This window comes from Mus pahari, chromosome 7 (genome assembly GCF_900095145.1).
Source record: "Mus pahari chromosome 7, PAHARI_EIJ_v1.1, whole genome shotgun sequence".
NCBI classification, from domain to species: Eukaryota; Metazoa; Chordata; class Mammalia; order Rodentia; family Muridae; genus Mus; species Mus pahari.
In genome coordinates, this window is record NC_034596.1 from 57,940,918 (window position 1) to 57,963,825 (window position 22,908).

The window sequence follows — 22,908 nt, forward strand, 5'->3', positions numbered from 1 at the left end:
CACACACACACACACACATAATTAAAAGTAAGCTTGAACTCTCAATAAGTTCTCCAGGTATGTGCATAGTTATTTATATTCTCTAGCCTCCCAGAGGAAGTATACTAAATGTGTACATTTTAAGTAATTTTTTGAAGGAGTCACAGTATAAAGCTCCTGTGATTAATGAGTTAGAGACAAGGAGGAATGAGTTTATTGGAAGTGATATTATGGGTTTATATTTTGACTTTGACCAGTAAGTGAGACTGAAAGAAGGATTTGGTTTCTCAGGAAGGAAATGAATTCAGGTTACATCATGCCTATTTGGGGTGACTAGTGGGATATGAATAATGATTATACATTCAAGAACAGAAGTGAGGCTATATTTAAACCAAACATTTTGGAACCATTAAGTTCTTGAAGGGATAAGATAGACAATACCTCTCAGATAGAAACAAATTTGAAATAGCAGGAGACACAGAATCTAAATACAGATAATTTTCCCAAAAAGTAGAAATCTCTGGAAGTAAAGATAAATTAATATGAATGGCGACTGTGGAACGGGAAACCACCCCTACCACTAATCCCGACCCGCGGAAGAGGAAAAACCAGAGTCTAATCAGGAGGTTGCTAGCCCAGAGCACTATATTAAACACTCTCTACAGAACAGATAGGCACTCTGTTTTTTTGTTTTTTTTTTTTTTTAATGATAAAAGCAAAGCTTGGCAAGCAAACCTTCGATTGATCCCTAAATTTGACACTGTTGAAGACTTTTGGGCTCTATACAACCATATCCAGTTCTCTAGTCATTTAATGGCTGGCTGTGACTACTCATTTCTTAAGGATGGTGTTGAACCTATGTGGGAAGATAAGAAAGACAAAGGAGGAGGACGATGGCTAATTACATTGAACAACCAGCAGAGACGAAGTGACTTTGGTCAGTCGCTTTTGGCTAGAAACACTGCTGTGCCTTATTGGAGAATCTTTTGAGCACTACAGCGATGATGTGTGTGGAGCTGTTCTTAATGTTAGAGCTAAAGTTGATAAGATAGCAATATGAACTACTGAATGTGAAAACGGAGACACAGTCACACACGTAGGGAGGATATACAAGGAAAGGTGAGGACTTCCTCCGAAGAGAGTGATTGGTTATCAGTCTCATGCAGACACAGCTACAGTGGCTCCACCACTAAAAATAGCTTTGTTGTTTCAGAAGACACCTTCTGAGTATTCTCACAGGAGAATGCGTTTCACAGTCGAGAGTGGGAGCTGACCAAAGCCTCATCAAACCAGAGTGGACCGCACTGAAGCTGATTGCCTCCAAACGTTCCTAAGATATAAGAGAAGTCTCATTCGCCTTTTTTCTTGTATTTCTGTGCTCATTCCCCCCCACCCCCAATTTTTGCTAGTGTGTCCAATTTCCCAATCAAAGAATTACAGTAGATGTCACCCCAGAACCCGCAGGTGTGTTCCTGACCCGCTCCGTAACAGCCGGTTAGAATTACCATGATGCACGCACACGTTTGCCTTTCCACAGGATTCGAAAAAGAACTTGCTTTTCTATTACCTTAGCAGGAAAGATCTGGTTTTGCTCCACTCCACGCAGTAGCAGACTTTGCTGGTGTGAGGGTCTGAGTACAACTTTCCAGCAACCTTCTGTCTCCTTCCACAGCATTGTCCTTCCTGTACTCTTGCTGAGGGCTGCTAGATTTAATTCATTTGCTTCCCTCCTTGATAACATTAGTGACTGATTTCAGTTTTTCATTTGTTTTGGTTTTGTTTTGTATTGTTTTTCTCATGTATCATTAGTGAAGAATCTAGTAGTATGACAGACAGATGGAATAAACATTAGATTTGTGCATTCTTTGGTAATTTCTTTGTTTTTGATTTTTGTTTTTTTGTACCTACAAAGCTTTGCTACAAATATGCATTTCATTCAAATCAATTATCTATGTCTGTGTGATCCCTAAACATAATTTTGGACTATAAAAATGTAACACCATAATTGCATTCCTAACTGGAATTAGTATGTCTGCTTTTGTATCTTTATGCTATACTTTAACACTTTGTATTCCTTAGGTTATTTTGCTTTGGTTACAATGGCTTAAGTAGAAGAGTGATCCCATCCATATAAAGACAGTGTACAAAACTGTAAATAAAATGTGTACAGTGAATTGTCTTTTAAACATCTAGATTTGTCCTTTATTTCTCCATCTCTAGAAGGAACCTGTACTTCATATTGCAAAGCAGTCTCTTGTGTTTTCTGAGAATGTCTTCCCATGCACACACAGCCTCATTTTGAAGCACTAGTTTATTATTATGTTTATTACAATTTTTAACAAATTGAATAGGTAGTATCACATATTTAATTAAACTGATGTGGCTTTTTTTTGGGGGGGGGGGTTCAAGACAGGGTTTCTTTGTGTATCCCTGGCTGTCCTGGAACTCACTCTGTAGACCAGGCTGGCCTCGAACTCAGAAATCCACCTGCTTCTGCTTTCTGAGTACTGGAATTAAAGGCGTGAGCCACCACGCCCGGCTATGACTATGTTTTTAAATAAAGTTAAGGCACACTTTTTTGGTCTTAAGTTAAATAATGTACTTTGAATATGCTAAAATTCAAGAGAATTAGGATTTTAGTGTATCACCATTAAGTAGGAACAGTGGCTATAAACTGATTTTTGAGTTTAAGATGCATTTACTTAATGGTCAGAAAATTAGCATAAGAAAAGTACAGAGAAACATGCATTAGGAACATTAGTGTTACTATCTGAATAAAACAATAAACAAGTATTAAGAACTAAAAACAAGATAGATTAATACAATAGTAGCTAGAAGATAACTGGGGAGTTGGTTAGTGAAGAGCCTGTTCACAGTGTGAGGATCTATATTTGATCCCCTAAAACAATATGTAAAAATGTAGGTATCATGGATACATCTGTATTACCAGTCTAGGAAATCATAGACTTGCTGACCAACTACTCTATCCAAATCTTGGAGGTCCAGTTACAATGAGATATCATGTATAATAAGGTAGAATAGCTGCTATTGACTTCTACCTCCATCCGAATGTCCACACTTGTGCATGTGTACATGCACACCCACACAAACACATACTCACAACATAATATAAAATAAGAATAAATTTAATGTAGTGATTTGAGGCAACATAATTTTACATAACTCTGTATATCCTGTATTTTCAGTTGTGTAGATTTGAAGGTACTATATGAGCTTAATGAACACTATGCTCAGTGAGGAATCACTCTATTGAAATATGTAAGTATAAGAGTTATTATTGAAAATAGAGTCTAACAATATGCTATAGTTAAAATTGCTATCCCTGTAAATTGGATATGAAGTGTTCAGAAAAAGAGGACATAGCAAACTAAGAATCATGCAAACTATTTTGTTAACCCAAATCTCCCAAGTCAATATAAATATTCAAGTAATGAGAATTTATCATTCTAACTCATCATTGTGGATAAAAATAATTCAATAGTTTATTTGTCAAATTAACTGTGGCTAATTTTAAAGATTACCTAAGAGATAATAGTCAACAAAATTTCATGTCATTACAGACTAAAATAAAATCAGAAATATTGAACTTTTCATTGTTAATACATTAAAATAAAATTGGGTATAGTTTATATTTGCAAAATTCAAAGGCAAATGTTATCAAACTACCTAAAATAATCTGACCCCATGAATGTTTTCTGCTTTGCATTTTGGTATTTACAAATGAAGTGAAGTGAAAAGTATATTTGAAGGTTTCAAATATTTCCTCAGTGGGGTGTACAGCTCAGATGGAGAGCAAGCAAGAGGGTTTAAGTACAGTTCCTTGTACCTCTGACACTGTCATTTACAGCAAGCAAGTATTTATAACATACATGAGAAACGGTGCTTTAATAAAACAATAGTAAAATTTGAAATCAGCTACAAAAAAAGATGCAGGGATGATTAGGCATTTCATAAAAAGGGGCAATGGTCTAGTCAGAGGCCCATATACAGTCATGCCCCAGGCAGCCAGAAGACAGCCAGATGCCTGCCTACCACCTTGTGGTGTGGGCAGAGGACACTACTTTGAGCAAATATGTTATGGAGAGAAGGGAAGGAAATAAAAGTTCGGTGGTTTGTGGCCAATTAAGAGAGGCAGAACTAGGGATGCAAAGGAAGTAAAGAACAGCCTGATGTGAGAGAGCTACACTGCCATCTGAGGCCATGGTAATGTTTGGTCAGCACTGCCCCTGAAGGTCACGTCCAGGTCCATGAGTCTGGGATGCAGGCCTAGGTGCTGTCCCAGATGCAGGAGAACTGGCAGGCTGATCAACTCAACTACCACATAGGCCCAGCCCATCCAGTGGTTCTAGAGTCAGCCTACCACAACCTTTACCCCATCTATGAACTGCTGGAGCAGGGGCTGGTCCTGCAGAACCAAAGCTCTAGGATCTCCTTGACACAGGGCAACAACAGGATATTCGAGAGGAGTCCTAGTGAGGATCCAGTATTGATAGTGTGAAAGAAACCAGACCAGTAACTCACTACAAAAGCTGTCTAAGCAAAGGGTTGTACTATGTGACACACTGTGACACACTACAGTTTACAATGCCATTACTACAATGAACAGGTGATGGAGAGTCTGTAAAGATGATGAGCAAAATGATACATGCACAGAGGATCTGGAGATGTGATACCTATGACAGCTGTGATCGGTATGAGAGAAGGGTGCAGTTGGCAGAGGAGCAATTCATTTCACAAAGGGGTTGGTGACATCTCTTTTTATTTACTTAATTTTATTTTTATAATTTTCTTTCGGCGGAAGGTGATAAGAGTGAAGGGCAGATATGGCCGGACTGGGAAATGAGTGTGACTGGGGTATACGATGAAATTCACAAAGAGTCAGTAAAAATTATGTTACAAAAGAATAACACTTTATGTCAAGGCTTGAGGAAAATTACATTTTGTTTTTCCAAATTTAATAATACCACAATCAGCATGCTTGCGGAAAAGAGGGGGATGCTCAATGTCAATGCAAGTGATGAACAAACCAAATTTATGAGTAGTTAATCTGGAACCTAGTGGCAATCACCTTGAAAAGGAATTTACATTAATTCTTCCTTGGCGAGGTAGTGTGAAAAAATATTTACTATAAGACAGCCTGAAAATCTTGCATAAAATCTGAATTTTAGTAACTATTGTTTAGTTTGTGAAATCACCTTTGGAACTAGATTATTAAGTTACATATTTGTACATACATATAAACATATTTATATGGAACATTAAAATATAAAGGGACATATTTATTATGATCTATTCATGGTAGAGTTAAAGTGCATTATTTTCCACATATATTCAGCTACATATTAGAATGTTATCAAATACTTAACAGGATCACTTCTGTGCTCATATGTGAAAGTAATGTCTGAGGTAAGAGAGAAGAGAAGACAATAGAAGGTATGGGAATAGAGAAGAGGAGACAGGAGGAAAAGGGAGGAGAGGAGAGGAGGGGAGGAGAGGGGAGGGGAGTGGGGAGGGAAAGGCAGGGGAGGGGAGGAGAGGAAAAGAGACAAGAAAAGAGAGGAGAGATAGGAGGAGAGAGGGGAAGAGAAGGGAAGAGAGGAGAGAGAATATGGTACAATTTTGTATGTAAAGGCTGGAAATATATTACTGATTTTATTAAAATAAAACATATCTACAAATTATATTGATTTTTCTTTGTCCCCTCTTTATGTACAAGAAACAGAATTAATATGATGTTGGAAGAAGATAAGGTTATTTATAGTAGTGTCTTAAAGGAAAAGAATATATTATGTGCTCTGCTTATGGAAAGATCAATTTGTGCAAATTATTTGCAATCACAGCACTCTGCTGAATACCCAACAACCACAACCAATTTGAGCTTCCTGGTGGAAACTTTTAATGAGTGCCCAGATTATGCCACAATAACACAGTCATTTCACTGCCCTGCGATGGCAGCTTCTAATTCTGGAGTTGTCTGTGGCAAATGCTGAACTTCATGAGCAGAATATCCTCAAGCTGCCCCTCTGCATTGCTCTCCGAGCATCTTTGATTTCTGTGCATAGAAAAGGGCTATAAATAATATCAGCTGTAATACAAAAGACAAACAGAACAAGACTGAAATCTGATGTTTACCTGTACACAAAAAACTTGACAAGTTGTTCTTTGATGAATTCAGGTTTTTTTCTTATAGGTATGTATCTAAGAATCTATACACATGACACTATAGCATTCCATTACAAAGAATAAAAAGGGATAATGAGCATCAATGTATGTTAGTTAAGATTTCTGCTATATGATTACTTATTTCTTCTTTGGCTTTCCCTCTTTCCTTCTCTCCCTCACTCCTTCCCTTCTACTCCCCCTCCTTCCCTCCCCTCTTGTGTGTGTGTGTGTGTGTGTGTGTGTCTGTGTCTCTGTGTGTCTGTGTGTGTCCACATATATGTGGGATGTGAGCATGCACAGGCACCCATGGAAGTCAGAGGAGAGATCCAGATCCCTTAAAGCTGGAATTATAGACAGTTGAGAACTGTCCAATATGGGCACTGGAAACTGAATTTAGTCCTCTTGAACACAGAGCCATCATTGCAGCTCAAATCCTTTATTTGAAACAGTGCAGTTTAGCCACAAAAGCAAAGCATACTACATTGGCTGGCTGTTCTTCTTAGATGCACACAGCTGCTATAGTTAATACCTCTTAAGCTGTGTGAAAAGAGATCATTTGAAATGAATGTACTTTTTGAATAAAGACAGCTGTTGTCACTAAGAAGAGAGCCCATGGTATTAACTTATTTTAACTTAAGTTTTCTGTGAGATTATTTCTTTTCTGTAGTCATACTCTATCTAGTTCCTGACTACAACATGTAAATTTTGAGGGACACAAAAATTAATGGTTTTCTGAATAAGTAAAATTATTTAAGTATTTTTAATATATTCAAAATGAAAAATTATGATGTATTTGTTGATATGATCCTTTTCACATTTTGTCTTAAGGTAGCAGATTCACACAATCAAAGCATTCTGTGATATTTCTAGTAGTATAAATATGTAAGGTATAAATAAAGCTTCGGGAGCTATGGGATATGAGTCTTGTTCTCAGGGAAGAGTTCCAAGTAAGAAATTCAAGTCTAAAATTATCAGCAGTATTTGAAGACAAAAATCCATGACATCATATAGACAGAACATATAACAAAAACAAAAGAAACAGCACAGAGCTAAAGGACTTTCAACTTTTCCAAGTTTGAAAAAAAAAATTCTGTAACTTAAAACAACAACAAAAAAAAACAAGAAACAAACCAATCAAAACCCATGAATTCACATGTTGTCACCATCTGTACTTGCAGAATCATAATGGCTTTTGTTCTTGGATTGTCCAATGTTTAACTTGTGATGAAGTGGGCATTTTCTAACACAATAACTCCAAGAACACTGGGCCTCCTTTCTCTCTCTCTCTCTCTCTCTCTCTCTCTCTCTCTCTCTCTCTCTCTCTCTCGTGTGTGTGTTTGTGTGTGTGTGTGTGTGTGAGCACGCGTATGTTTGTGTGTGCATGTGTGTGTTTCATAATAGAAGTCGTTCTTCAACTTCACCTCTGTGGTGCCACTACCACTTAATGGAAATTATAAGCAGGCAACTATTAAATAGCATACTTAAAAAGAATATTAGAAAGCTAGTGGACAGTCATTAATTCTATCTTATGGCTCAGGTCCTTTTAGAGAACTTTAGAGAAATACATGTTTGGGTGGCAACATCAGTTGGTATGTGTGTGCACCCTGAAACCACGTGCCACAAGTTTTATTTCAGTGTTTACACTTTGCATCTCTCTGATCCATTTTTTTGTTTTGTTTTTGAATGCTACTGATTTTTATCTTCACATGTGGAAATCATACAGCATCTGTCTACCTTTTGGGGTTATTAAATGAATCTACTAATTAGGATATTTTTTGTTAAGCATCTGGTATTGGTATGGAAAAAGTCCTTTTATAGCTATAGATAGCAAACAAATTCTCTGCTCAGTTTTAAGTGGCACAGGGAAGATAGATTAAATTCATAAAATTTGGTATACAATTTGAGTATATATGCAGTTGCTGGTTCAGTTCTAGGGAAGTGAAAACTAGGTGGGGAGAAACACTGTAGGCAGGTAATTGCTTCATATAGGCTGATGGAGACTGTATACACACACACACACACGCACACACACACGCACACACACGTGTGTGTGCTTGTGTGTGTGCGTGTGTGTGTGTGTGTGTGTGTGTGTGNGTGTGTGTGTGTGTGTGTGTGTGTGTGGAATATATTAATAACAACTTGAAGCCAATAGGGATTAAATTATACTAATGCTTAGAAAGAGATGGTTTCAGATAATGAAAGAGTAACACGTAACTCCTAGGAAGGAGACAAATGCCTGGAGCCACCCTTAAAGATCAGGTCATTGAGGCTTCGTAAAGGGCAGGCCTATTTGGAAATAAAATCAGATCACTGAGGGAGATCAGCTCAGAGAAAACTTATATTTGTCCAGCTCTGGTGGGCAACCACTATAAAGTATAGAGAACAGTAAGGACACCACTTGTTTTATTTTTAAAATATATTCTGGTTTATGAGTTAGGGAAGGAAGCCTGATTGGGGAAAAAGCACGTGGAAGGATCCTGTAGAGATCCTGGTAAGAGAAGTGGCTCAGGCCAGGAAGCAGTAACCAGATCAGTGAGAGTCAAGATACGTTTCTAGCTAAGGACAACACAGTCAGCTGAGTTAAATGTCAACTGTAGGAGAATAGCTATAGCTAAGGTCAGATTCAGTGTTCTGTACTATTCAGAAACTGAGGGTTCCCCAGTTAATTCACACAAGCCATGGAAACATGCCAAATGAAAAATGGAAGCTGAATAAATATTGTCTTTATTATCTTAATAACCACCAGGTATGTTCTGCTTTATAACTTTGTTATTTGTTTTCGTTTTTGTACTTCAGGATTCTAAGTTGCCTCTTTCCGTTATGCTTTCTTTCTCCATTAAAAGCTCTCAAGCTATACCCATATTAACAAGGCAATAATCCCTATGCCACTATCTTCACCTAAAATCAGCATATAGTTCACTTAGTGTGTAGCTGTGGGCAGTTCACTAATCTCTCACTTTCATCTGCTATGAAATGAGGATAATGATGTTTACCTCTCGAGGCTATTATGAAAATTAAAGAATATACAGATTCAAAGATGAAAGTCACTACAAAGTATGAGCTATTATCGGTTTTGCTGTTGCCTGTACTTTGAGAAGGCTCTTTATGCTAATCCTAGCAACTTAAAGCCACGGAAGAAATGAATTTGAGCATTTAGTCATCCATGCTGTGTTTTATTCTTGTTTGGTAATATTTGAAAGTCTTATTGCTGAGATTTGTTTTTTTAATGTATTTCACATTTGGAGATTTATTGAGACCCAAGCAGTATTCTGAATCATTTTTAGAAGATTCAAAGGAACATTTTCTAGCATGATGAAGAATGGGTTCAGAACTGTATTGGTTTGAACAATTTAGAGCATATGTTGTGGACTCCAGCTGAGCAGTGTGTTACACATTAGTGCATAAGTATTCCCAGCGGCGGCTTAACTGGAAGCTAGAAAAAATAAGAAGGAGGGGTTAAAAAAGATGGGTCAATGGACTCAAATTTATAAAGAAGAAAACTAATTTCTTTTTTATATCAGTATTAGCATAACTGTACCTAATAACAGTATTGTATGTATTTCAGAAAATCAGAATGAAAGTATTTTGACCATTTTCATCAGAGATAAATTGATTCAGGTATTTCTATCTGCTATGAATATTTCATAGCGCACACATGTATTGGAAGAGCTAATATCTTTAAAATATTTAAAGATAATTAGACACTTAATATATACTTGGAATATCGAGAAATCTCAGATGTAACATTTACCCCTTTATTTCCACCTTTTAATATTTTGTGATACTAAAGTTAAAAAAAAAAAAACCACAATAAACCAAAAGTCTATGTCATTTCCAAATCCTGTATTTATCAGTTGGTGTCCTTTTTCCCACATAAAGTATTTTGAAGAGATTTTTCAACTATCAATTTATCAGCTATCAAATAATGCTGGCATTACCATTCCTAATTTAAGCCATTTAAAATATATGTGTGCTTATAACTTGTTTGGAGATATCGTGATCTTATGATGAAACCAAGTTGACAATATACTGGAAGGCATTCTAAAAGCCATGTTAAAACTCTTGAAACATTCATAACCTATTTTAATAAATCCTCTATCCTGTTCTCTTTTTCATCAAAAGCATCCTGTGGAATTTCTGATGAATCTTAAACGCATTTGATGTCAGGGATGGTTATCTCTCACAAGCAGATTTTATGTGTGTGTGTGTGTGTGTGTGTGTGTGTGTGTCTGTGTCTGTGTCTGTGTCTGTGTCTGTGTTTATGTATTTGCATACATATGTGTATATACATATGTATTTCTGAATATAACCAGCTCAGTCTGTGTAATGTTACTTGTCATTATGTTTTCAGAGCTTACCATTAGGTATTGGATAACCATTTGGGACACTCTTTGCTGGGGAAGATTAATTCTTGTGCCTTCAGTTTTCTTTTGTTTCCTGTAGTTCTTTTGGGTGGTGTTGAGACCTTGTGGGCTTTTCCCTGTCCACTTTGTCGTAACAATTGGTGTGAGCCTTGCTCAGTCGTTTTGGTGAAACTTTATAGGTGTAGGTTTGGAAAACTCGTGTCATAGGGATCAGGGGGCATCGGGACTTTTCTCCTCCTCTAGACAACTATTGTTTGTGATTTTTATTAGACAACATAGTGTAAAAAGCATCTGTCAGTAAAGCTGGCCCTTGAAAAACCGATGGACTAATTAATTATCAATGTGTTGGCATATTTATATATAGTATTAGAAGGTACAACTTCACTTGATATATTCCTGGTTACTATATGGCTGGCACTTAAACTATCTTCCTTTAACTACAGCACAATTAATACACATAATTTTATCTTTCCAGGGTGAGTACTGACTAATAATTCATTGATACTGCTGGTCTTCACTGTTCAGTTTCTTGGAAGCAACTGTGAAATTATAGTTTTTAAATTACTATCTCTATTACTTTTCTTATATGTGAACAAAAAGGTAATATACTTCTTAAAGCTGTGCATCTGTGATGTAAAATTATTCCAATAAGCTATTATATTTAATTTGCAAGATTTCATCCATTCTTTGCATGCATATTTGTGTTATACATACTTTGTTTATATTTTCCTTTGAAAGATGAAAACAATATTTTAAAATAAAGAAGTGCATGCTGACAGGAGCCTGATATAGCTGTCTTCTGAGGGGGCTCTGCCAAAGCCTGACATATACAGAGATGGATGCTCACAGTCAACCATTGAACTGATCACAGGGTCCCCAGTGGAGGAGTTAGAGAAAAGACTGAAGGAGCTGAAGGGGTTTACAATCCCATAGGAAGAAGAAAAATATCAACAAACCAGAGTTCCCAGATTCTAAACCACCCAACAAGGAGTACACATGGAGGGACCCATGACTCCAGCCACATATGTAGTAGAGGGAAGATTTGATGCCCCTGTGTAGGGGAATGTGAGAGCAGGGAGGCAGGAGTGGATGAGTAGGTGGGGTACACCCTTATAGAAGCAGGGTAAGGGGGGTGGGATGGGGGGTTGCAGACGGGAAACTGGAAATGGGAATAACATTTGAAATGTAAATAAAAATCCAATAAAAAATAAAATAAGCTAAGTCTCGATGTTTCAATGGTGGCACATGTATAGCTAATAAATTTAAGACAGGATACCACTATAAATAAGTCTGGCTTCAAACTCTACATAGCTCAGGTTGACTCTTTTATTCATGATCTTCCTCTCTGAGACTCCTGAGTGCTGATATTACAGGTTTCTTCAATTATGCATGTTGTTAGATTTTAGTATATGTAATTTTGTTTATTAACTAAACAAGCAACTCTTAATCACACATTCAAGAACCAAAGATAAGTTATTAAATTTAGTATAATGGTTATTACATTTACTTAAAATTAAAAATGAAAAGAAAATGCATTTCTTCTTCTCTGGGAGTTAAGATCTTCTTTCTCATTTTTTCTTAGTTCCTTAAGATCTCTTGTTACTGAAAGTCAGTCAATCTTCCTCTTCCCCCTCTCCCCCTCTCCCTCTCTCTCTCCCCCTCCCCTCCCTCTCTCTCTCCCTCTCCCCTCCCTCTCTCTCTCTCTCTCTCTCTCTCTCTCTCTCTCTCTCTCTCTGTATGAATACATAGCTTCAGTGAAGTTATACTACTTGGGGTGACAATTGATAATGTCTCTATTGCTGAATACATCTCACACTTTGGGCATAAAGTTTTAAATCACCAAGCTGATTCTCATTCAGAAGCTTCTTTCCTGAGTACTAGGTTTATAGTATTGCAAGACACCCTCTGGCACCAATGGGAGGGGAGACCCTGGTTCCTGTGAAGGCTTGATGCCACATTGTAGGGGAATGCTAAGGCAGTGAGGCATGACTGGGTGGGTGGGAACTCTGAGGGTTCTGGTTAGTTGACATTGTTCTTCCCTTTGTCCAGGCCTGACTGTAGGACAGACCCAGGCTGTGTAAGTAATCTCCATCTATAGTATATTTTGCACCATGTACTCTGGGGGAAGTTGATAATTATACATCCTTATATCAGCCTTTATCTTTTTCACTTCTATTATTTTATAATTTAGGTATTCTCTGACTGGCTCCTTGGGATTTAAAGTGATTTAGCAGCTCAACAGAACAGCACTTAGCTTTCTGATCTCTTTCCCCTGGGAATTGAATTCAAGATTGACAAACACTTTTGTGTTCTTTACCCTTCTCTCATCTCCTGTTAATTGCTTTTGCACTTTGCAAACCAAATATACACGCCAGTCAGTCATGTGAGTTTGTCCTAGCTTCTACTGTCTCATAAAGATGACATCTTGAAGTGGAACATTGAAAAGCTTCTAAAACCTTGGACATGAGACAGAGTTCCAGCTGGATCATCAAAATCAACATTTTCTCGTCCTCTTCCTCCTCCTCCTCTTCCTCCTCCTCCTCCTCCTCCTCCTCCTCCGCCTTCTTCATCCTCCTCCCCCTCCTCCTCCTCTTCCTCCTCCTCCTCCCCTGCCTCTTCTTCTTTTCCTCTTCCTTTGCTTTTTTAGCTCACCTATGAACACTGCTCTACCAAGCACAGTGAACTGAACATTGAACACTGCCCCCTTTGTATATAATTACTAATTAATATGTGCCCTTCCTTTATCATCTTCTCATTCTCAATATCTGTGTGGGCATCAGTACATTCTGCATTGTTTTGTTTGGATTATGCAGCCTTCATCTGGGGTGGGGGGAGAGGTTTTACTCCCCACTTCCTCTGCTCCTACAACCCACAGATTGTTCTCCTTTGCTCTCGGGTCTCACAGCCTCCAGCCAAGCTGTGAGGGGATCTTTCACTCCTTGTCTAACTAGAGCATTTCACAGGGAGACTCTTCCTTTACTACCATACTTTTCTGAAAAGGGACATTATTAAGCTTCCCAGTCACATATTAAGTAATAGATTATTCCCTCCTTTGTATTAAATATTGGACTTGGAAATCCATTATTTGCATAATTTCTATACCAATTCTCTCATCTTAAAAATTTTTAAACTTATTTTTGTTTTTTAAATTAAAATTTAAAAATTTGTTTATTTTGGGTTTATATTTTTCTTATTGTTACATATCAAGATGCATATAAGTGTGACTCATTAAGTTTAATATATGATATGGTTAAACATTTGGTATGGAAAAAACAATTGGTTCTTCATTTCAACCAGTTGTGGCTTTCCATAATGGTATCTGTCTGTTACAAAAGAGATCTTTGATGAGAAAGGAAAGCCTCAGTATCAGTGGTTGTAAGATAAATATTTAGAATTGGGTTGGAAATCATATGCAGTTCACTTTTGTTGTTGTTGTTGTTGTTGTTTGTTTTTGTTTTTCGAGACAGGGTTTCTCTGTGTAGCCCTGGCTGTCCTGGAACTCACTTTCTAGACCAGGCTGGCCTCGAACTCAGAAATCCATCTGCCTCTGCCTCTGCCTCCCAAGTGCTGGGATTAAAGGTGTGCGCCACCACTGCCCGGCTGTAGTTCAGATTTTAAGAGCCCAGGAGAAATTCTGTTCTGCATATCTAACTTATACTCTTTTTCCATTTTAGACACAAAGCCTTGAGAAATGCCGAGGCAATCATCTATATATTTTTTCCCCTACTGTATGTAGCTGTCAGAAGCTAACTTGGAAGACCCTGCCTCATGGTCCTTTGTTGTTGAGAATAATCATGATTCCTTGTTTGATTGGATTTTTTGTTTGTTTCTTGTTTGTTTTTTTTCTGAGCAACTCAGTTTCAAGTTTTATTATACAAGTTAGTGTGCATGCAATTGCTTCAAACGTTTGCTTACCTTCTTGTCTCCATGTGTGATATTCTCTTGAACTACAATGCATTCCATAGTTCTTTAATACTAAATCTTTGAAAATGATAATGCTCAAGATTGAAATTCTTAAATACTTCTTAAAACAAAACTGAAAACCAAAAACAAATCAGATGATCATGGAATTCTCATAATGTCTACTTTCCTCTTCAGGAAAATTCTTGTCACCAGAAATTATTGAAGAATCTTTTGCATGGTATGTTAAAAGAAAATAAAAGAAAGGAGTGAGGAGTATAATTGTTCATCTGGGACTAGTATATTGGAGGTAAAATGTATATATAATTTATATAATTCATCAAACTATATAGTTGGGTAGAGTATAGAAATATCTAATCTAACTCCCATCCTGTACTGAGAACTCACCTGGGCTTTTCTTCTTGTACCTACTCATTCCTTTAATTGACAGTATTAATGTCTTCACATCAAGAAGCATTTTATATGAATAAGAAGTGATAAACTATAAGTAAGAGGAAATTATCATTCACAGTCAATACTTTTGGACACTGAACTTCAAGGGCAGCTAGAATATGAAAGGACTTTGCCAAACTCTGCCACATTTTGTTCTGAAAGATTTACCATATACTTAATTTTCTTAATCAAATAAATAATAATAGGGTGAAGGCAGAAGCTGTATAAATGTAGGAGAACAGTATATTTTCTCAGAAGACCAATTCAGATTTACAGTCTGGAGTGAAGAGTTATTACTCTTAAATTACAAAATGAAGTTCCTACTTTTATAATGCATTGTTCTGTTCATAAAAAATGTAAATTCAATTATTTTACCATGTTAAAGTTCATTTTTCACACCTGGTTTAAGCTAAAATAAAATTTAAGTTACCATTGTGGTTAGCAAATTACTTGTGTCAAAATTAAGAATTTGATTTTATATATATGTAAGTCATTACATATATTTCTCATTAAAATATTTTTCTTCAGAGATTTTTTTATAGCTTTAATTTTGTTTTGTTACTTTGTTATCATTTCATAAATGCCATCTATTTTTAACCTTAATTGAAGTGGGGCTAGGTATCTAAAAGATTCACAGAATACAATGATTATTAAGTATTTTGTATGGACTTTCTTAGGTGCTTTTGAGAAGATCATTGCATGTTTAATTCACAGTCTCAGTTTACCTCATTTTGTCATAGTCCAAAATAGAGATTGCTGTTTTAGAAAATTAAGCATCCCGAAAGTTCCCTATACCCCCTGCCCCTGCTCCCCTACCCACCCACTCCCACTTCGGGATAGCATTTGAAATGTAAGTAAAGAAAATAATAATAAATAAAAAACACTTTAATATTTAAAAAAATAAAAAGAAAATTAAGCATTGCCTGGAGGGTTTATAGTCTCAGGATTCTCATAGTCTTAGCCATATCAGAAAGCCTTTGCATGATCTGCATATTTAGCAGTGGAAACTGATAGTATTTATTGTCCTGTGACACTCACATCATTTATCAAAAATATCTGTTCACCATCCTCAGTGAATATTCTCAAGAATTTTTGCTTCTTCTGCTAAATGGATAAATTATTCATAGTTTGCATTTTGCATTTTGTTTTTATAATGATTCGAAGACATTGTAAATTTGCATGATTTTTATAGAAGAATGAGAGGCCTAATTTCCTGTTAGTAAAAATACTGAGATTATATTATTTCAAACTTCATAGCTTAAGATTTGTTCAGATGAGGAACCTAAGAAAGATATCTTTAAGAATATTTATTTATTTATTTATTTATCCATTTATTTGTGTGTGTGTGTGTGTGCGTGTGTGTGTGTGTGTGTGTGTATGTGCGTGTGTGTGTGTGTGTGTGTGTGTGTGTGTGTGTGTTTGTTTTGTGTATGTGTATGCATTTCACATGAATGAAATTCTCATTGAATTTAGAAGAGGATATCAGCTCCTCCGGGGTTGGAGTTACATGTAGTTATGAGCCACTTTATGAAGATATTCGGGACTGAACTTGAGTTCTTTACAAGAGCAACAGACACTTCTAAATGTTCAGCCATTGCTTCTGCCTCAGAAGGAGGAAACATTTTTTATCTGCTAAAACTTTTTAATGGCATAATGGGTTCTCTTACTAGTTACAGGCCAAAAATTATAAAATCCAGATAAGAGGTTTAGGTACAAAGGCATGGGTAGGCAGGGGGGAATAGTCTACCTATCTCAGCCAGAGTAAATGAACTGCTTTTTTACAGTTTGACATACATATCCACAGCCCACTTCTCTAGAAGACTATAAGTTCAGTGTGGTTCAATATTTTAGCTCTTTCAATGAGTATAAATTCCTATTATTATTATGCTTCTTAAATACTTCTTTATAGTCTAGTGGAAATTGTGTTAAAATGTAAGGAGTTATTAAAGCTCTGAGAATTTTTCGTATCTACCATTTTTATTTAATAAAGTAGGTCATAAATTGTTTGGGTAATCTGGATAAAGGCAAAAGTATGGGGTTTAGTTTAGCGAAATATGATCTGGCTTCTGCTTGAGGAATAGGCTACTGACACTCTTTGTTTTCCTTTATGTCTCTTTGTTCCTAAAATTTTCATAGTCATAAACATACATGAAGATTGGATCAGTTCTCAATAAAACCAGAGGTAAATCAGTTATTTTGTCCAGTAATCTAATACTATTTAGCAGAATAGTATTGGGCTGGAGTAAAGGTATTACATTAAAGCAGTAATAACCCTCGGCAATGTGTATGTTCTTTGAGGATATATTTCCTTTGTTAGTTTGCTTGCTTGTTTGTTTGAGACAGTGTATTTCTGCCTAGCCATTGGCTATCTTTGAATTTGTCCAGTAGACCAGGCTCAACTAGAGCTCAGAGATCTGCCTGCCTCATCATCTTGAGTGCTGGGATTAAAGACATGTGCCACCACACCCAACTTGAATATTGCAGTTCTTTAATATGGTTATTGTGATCTGAGAACTGGACTTGTATTTGGCATCTTCCAAACTAGACAATGAAATGCATATTCCGGAGTAGAAGAGTCTAAAGGGCATTCATTTTGCTCTTGAACCTAAGGAATAGTGGTCAGACTTATCACCATGTGAGTCACTGAAGAATTTAAATACTAATTTCCTCAGAATCAGTCCAACTCAAGTTTTGTTTTGTTTTGTTTTGTTTCGAGATAGGGATTTTCTGTATAACCCTGGCTGTCTTGGAACTCACTTGTAGACCAGGCTGGCCTCAAACTCAGAAATCTGCCAGCCTCTGCCTCCTGAGTGCTGGGATTAAAGGCATGTGCCACAATGCCTGGCTCCAACACAAGTTTTGAATATAGTTTATCTATCCAACTCCTCACTGAACAAGTCCATCTCTTCTACTTGTCATTATATTTGGCTTACTATTTCTATTTATTTGAATTAGAAATGGATACTGGTATTTTCATTTCTTATATCGACAGTGCTTGAACATGCCTGCTGACCTTTGTACCTGTTTACCATTATGATATTTGATTCAGAAAATATCAGTTACTTTTAGTAATCCACAGTGGGAATCCAGGCTCATTAGGGATGTATAGCCACTGCTTAGCTATTGCCTGCCCACTAGCCCTCATCTGGCAGCTGCTTATTCTCATTTGGTTGCCACAAAGCTGCATCATTACTGGGCATACAGTGTAGGGCCAATGATCTCATTTCTTATGTCTCAATCCTCACCTATATCTAACATTAATGTAATAAAAGTTTCTGGTGTATTTGGTTATCTGAAGAATTAATTAATTCATTCTAGAAACTGTTTGGTGGAATGGTTAGCATAATGATTGCTGCATAAATACTGTCATTATTATAATGTTAAAACAGGTTGTATGTGATGATCACATTAAAACTATTTCATTGTCATTTACCTCTTTATTGTATGCTATAAAATATATTACTTAATTTTAAGAACAGCAAAAATAATTTATTTTAAAATTTTTGTACAGAGAGTTATGAAAAATGACATTACTTATCAAATGTCAATTACTTGGAGCTTGTAATAAACCTTTCCTTTTCATCCTATGTTCTCTACTATCTGACCTCTGGCATTTAAATGTGCGATGCTTCTTTTCTTTTCTTCCATGAAGCACTGCGTTTATTATCTGTTAGTGCTATTTAGTTGAATAAAATGCCATTGGTCACTACGATTTTCTCCAAGGGTAATTAACAATAGTCTATTAATTGTTCATTTTCTATTTTGTTGTCATAAAACACCATGACCAAAAGCAACTTGAGGAGGAAAGGGTTTGTTTATTCTATCTAAAAACCTTCAGGTAAATTCCATCCCAGAGTAAGTTAAAGCAGGAAATGACGACAGGAATGTGGAGGCGGGAACTGAAACAAAGACTATGGAGATTTGCCACTTATAAACTTGCTTCTCATATCTTGCTCAGCCTGCATACTTATAGCATTTAGGACCACCAGCGCAAGTGTGGGGATACACACAGTGTGGTAGGCTCTCCAACACCAATAGTTATTCAGGCAGGAAAATGTTTATTTCTTGCCTACAGACCAGTTGGTTGGGGATGTCTTTTCACCTGTTTTCCTCTTAAAAATGACTCTCCCAAGTGTCCAGCTGATATAGACAAGCCAGTCTATTCATCTTACAGTTTTTACCCAGCATCCTGAAAAGCTTTAGAATGGTTCCAGACAAAATTCAGACTCTAGACAACATCTCAAATTATTTTATAGGAAAATGCATATTCTAATATAATCTTTCTTAAACAGTTGACCGGCACTTATAGATTTAAATATATTTAATATCTGTATTTCTGACCATACAGACAGAGATTACAAGTTGGTGAATATTCTATGAAATGTAGAGATCCAAGAACACCACTCATTGAATTCATTGATGCAATTCATCATCAGTATCTTTATTATTCAACATACTCTGGGTTTTAGGTTTTTAAACATTTTGCTCAGATAATGTAACTTATAGAGTCCAGTAGACAATGTTTGAGATGATATGAAGATATGTTGTGCTGATTGGTGTTCTGGCTAGTTTTCTATCAACTTGATACACAGTTGAGTCATTTAGGAAGAGGGAACCTCAGTTGAGAACATGCCCCCACCATGTAAGAGAAATATGATGTCATGTTTTTGAGTCAAATGACTCTCTTGAAAATTATATTGTGAAAAATAAGTAGCCATCTGGCAGAAAGTACCTAATATTAGTTAATTAATAACAGTGAAAACAGAAAGAAAAGTATGGATCTGTATATCAAGTTGTTTAGTAAAACTACATATTGATCTATAGATAAATCTATATCTGTTTCTCTTTTTGTTCATTTATCTATAGATAAAGTATGAAATCTCTTTAGGAAAAACATCTGACAAAATATCAATTCATATATATATATATATATATATATATATATATATATATATATATATCCATAACCCCAAACTTAGAATTTCAATAGTAGAGAAGAGTTCATTGTAAAATAAGCTAAAAAATAGTAACGACATTTCTTTGGTTTTCATTCTATGACCATACTTATGAAAAAATTTACAAAGAAGGTGTCATTATTTTGGCATACATCAGTTTGTGATTACTTTGCTTTATGTTTGGGGCCTGTGCTGAAGTGAAGAAATCAGAGTATGTCAAAACTGCTTACTTCATGGGGGTGGGATGGGGCAGGAAGCAGAAAGAGGAAGCATGAGGAGAGGAGCAGGCCATATCTAGAGCACACACTCAGTGGCTTATCCCATCTAACTAAAATTCAGCCTAAATTTTCACTACTCTCAATGAGACTGTCACGTTATCATTCTGTTATATCAAAGCCCTCGGAATCCACTTATCATTTAGTAGTTGTATGCTATTTGGAAAAAAGTTATTTAACAAGACTTTAGGAAATTATTTTTATCAAAATCACAGCATCCATATTAGAAATAATTGGGAGGCAAAAATATTTTAAAACAAAAACAAAAAATAAAAATAAAAGTAAAACAAACTATTTGTAATATATATCATTCTAATGTAGTAATATTATGAAGATAGTTAAAATAGAATTAGACAAAAATTAAACCAGTTTATAACAAGACTACATTTAATAAAAGGAGATGCTGAAATGGATCTTATACATAGAAAATTCTATCTACGATCTGTCTATGAATCAAAATATTTTTAAAGTAACTCTGGCCCATATATTATTAGTTACTAGTTTAATAAACACCTTTAAACTCTATTAATACTATTGGTATGTGTACCAAAACAAAAATAAATAAATAAATAAATGAATAAATAAATCATAAAACCTCACATTTTTGTTCCTGTTAATATAAGCAGTATATCTATTGTAAGAAACATTCCTCAGGAAATGCTACACAAATATTTACTCATCTCAGGTAGGGAATTGACAATTAAGCAAAGGGAAGATACCAGGGAAATTTAGCTTGGTGAATAATGAGTTTGTTTGTGTTATCAATACAAAAGCACTGCAACTCTAAGCCACTTGCATCCCCCACATTCTATGCTAACAGGGGTGGTGATTCCTGAAAACTGGCCTTTTCTATTGGCTTTGTGAGTATTCCATGGTTGATCAGTCTCTCTCAGTCATTTTTACCTGCTCTGAGTTTTTTCAGCAGTCATTAATTAATGATTATATAACTTGGAGAGAGAACGGTCTTGAATATCTGATCAGTATCAGGGACTTCCTGAAACTCATGAGTTGTTTATTTTCTGCGTGTTAATACATTTTCACTTTTTTTTTTTTTTTAAATCTTCTAAATCTTGAGGAGCTACCCTCACAGTATGGAAAATTTCAGTTTGGCAGAAACTTCTATACAACAATGAAAGATAATTTCAAAGGTCCATAATTATTTTATTAATTATTTTATTTATATATATTTAAAATGTTTCCCCCTTTCTGGTCCCCTCTCCTTGAGTTTTTAACACTATCCCCTTCTTCTTTGTTTCTGAAAGGGTATTCCCTCACTCACCCATCTACGCCCACCTCACCTTGATAGCATCCCCCTTCCCTGGGGCATTAAGTTTCAATAGGATTAAATTATCCTTTCCCACTGTGGCTAGACAAGTCAGTCCTCTGCTACATCTCTTGAATGGTCCAAGGACCAGGTCATGTATGCTCTTTGATTCGCAGCTTAGTCCCTTTGAGCTTTGAGAGGTCCAGGTTAGTTAACACTGTTGTTTCTACAGGATTGTCATCCCTTTCAGCTCCTTCAGTCCTATCCCTAACTCTTCCATAGGGGTCCTAGACCTCTGCAATGGCTTACTTTGGGTATCAACATCTGTCTCAATCAGCTGCTGGTAGAAACCTCTTAGAGGACAGCCATGCGAGGCTCCTGTCTCAGGTATTTTTTTGTTCAGAAATTTGGACCCCTGTAACTACAAGTATTTAAAATAACATTTGTACAGAAATTTTCAGCAAACCTTACTGTAATAGCAGAAGGAATCTAAAATTACAAAGTGTTTGACCTTAAAGTGAATTAAGATGTGTTCACACAGTGACATCCTCTCTGTCTCTAGTTGAAAGAGAGAACAGGTCAGATATGAGTTAAGGTATTCAGATTGTACTGTTAAGTACAAAGCTTAAGTGGTATCAAATGAAAAAATAATGTGACAAAGTAGTCTGTAAAATATGTGTAGCCTGTGGTGTCTAGCAGAGGAGTTGCTGTTCAATTACAGGGTATATCCACTGAAATTATTTTTATATATGTATATGTTTATATTTTAGGAAGCTTGTGTCCCAGGTTTTAATACAATTCTTTTAAAAGGTTTTAGTGAGACGCTAAATATAAAATCACAAAATTCTAAGGATGAGTGCTATATCTTTTGTAATTGCTGGCCCATGGGTCCCCATTGAACCCATAAATATTATACACCATTATCATTGCAGTTTATTACTCCCTAGAACTTGACAACTATGCTATTGTTAGACATTAAATGCTTGAATTATACAGAATACAGAAATCAGTTGGTATTCATCTGCTTTCCCCCTTTTGTCTAGCTTCTATAGTGGGAACAGGTGATATGCAGGATATTGGAAGAGAAAAGTGATTAATAATTTGACACAACTGTGATTCCTGCTAGCTACAATTGTTTGGCTGACAAAACGTACATTGCTACAACAGTGGTACAAATATTATGGAAGTAAACAAATACTTTCTGATGGGATTTATTTACTGCTTTGCTAGATGGAAATCATACTTTGGGGCATCATCAGGGATAAGACCATATGACTAGAGGATTCACAGGCAACAGGGGAAATCCACTAGTATTACTCAGCTAAATGGACACAGCATTAAACTGACTACTACTAATTATCTCTATATCCAAAGATTAGTGCCTCCATCAATATTCATCTGAGAGATGAATATTTACAAAAGATGATGATATTAACACAGCAACCACAATGAGTCAAATATAAAGAATAAAAGACTTTATAGTGTTTAGTCTTAATATATATATATATATATATATATATATATATATATATATA

General features: G+C 35.9%; 1 protein-coding gene and 1 pseudogene across 3 annotated transcripts in view; both read left to right on the forward strand.

Annotated features, from left to right (window-relative positions):
* The window catches only part of Lrfn5 (leucine rich repeat and fibronectin type III domain containing 5), a 307,094-nt gene that overhangs the window by 57,074 nt on the left and 227,112 nt on the right, over positions 1 to 22,908 (forward strand). The gene's annotated exons all lie outside the window — the stretch shown is intronic.
* LOC110324028 lies at positions 526 to 1,206 on the forward strand (annotated as a pseudogene).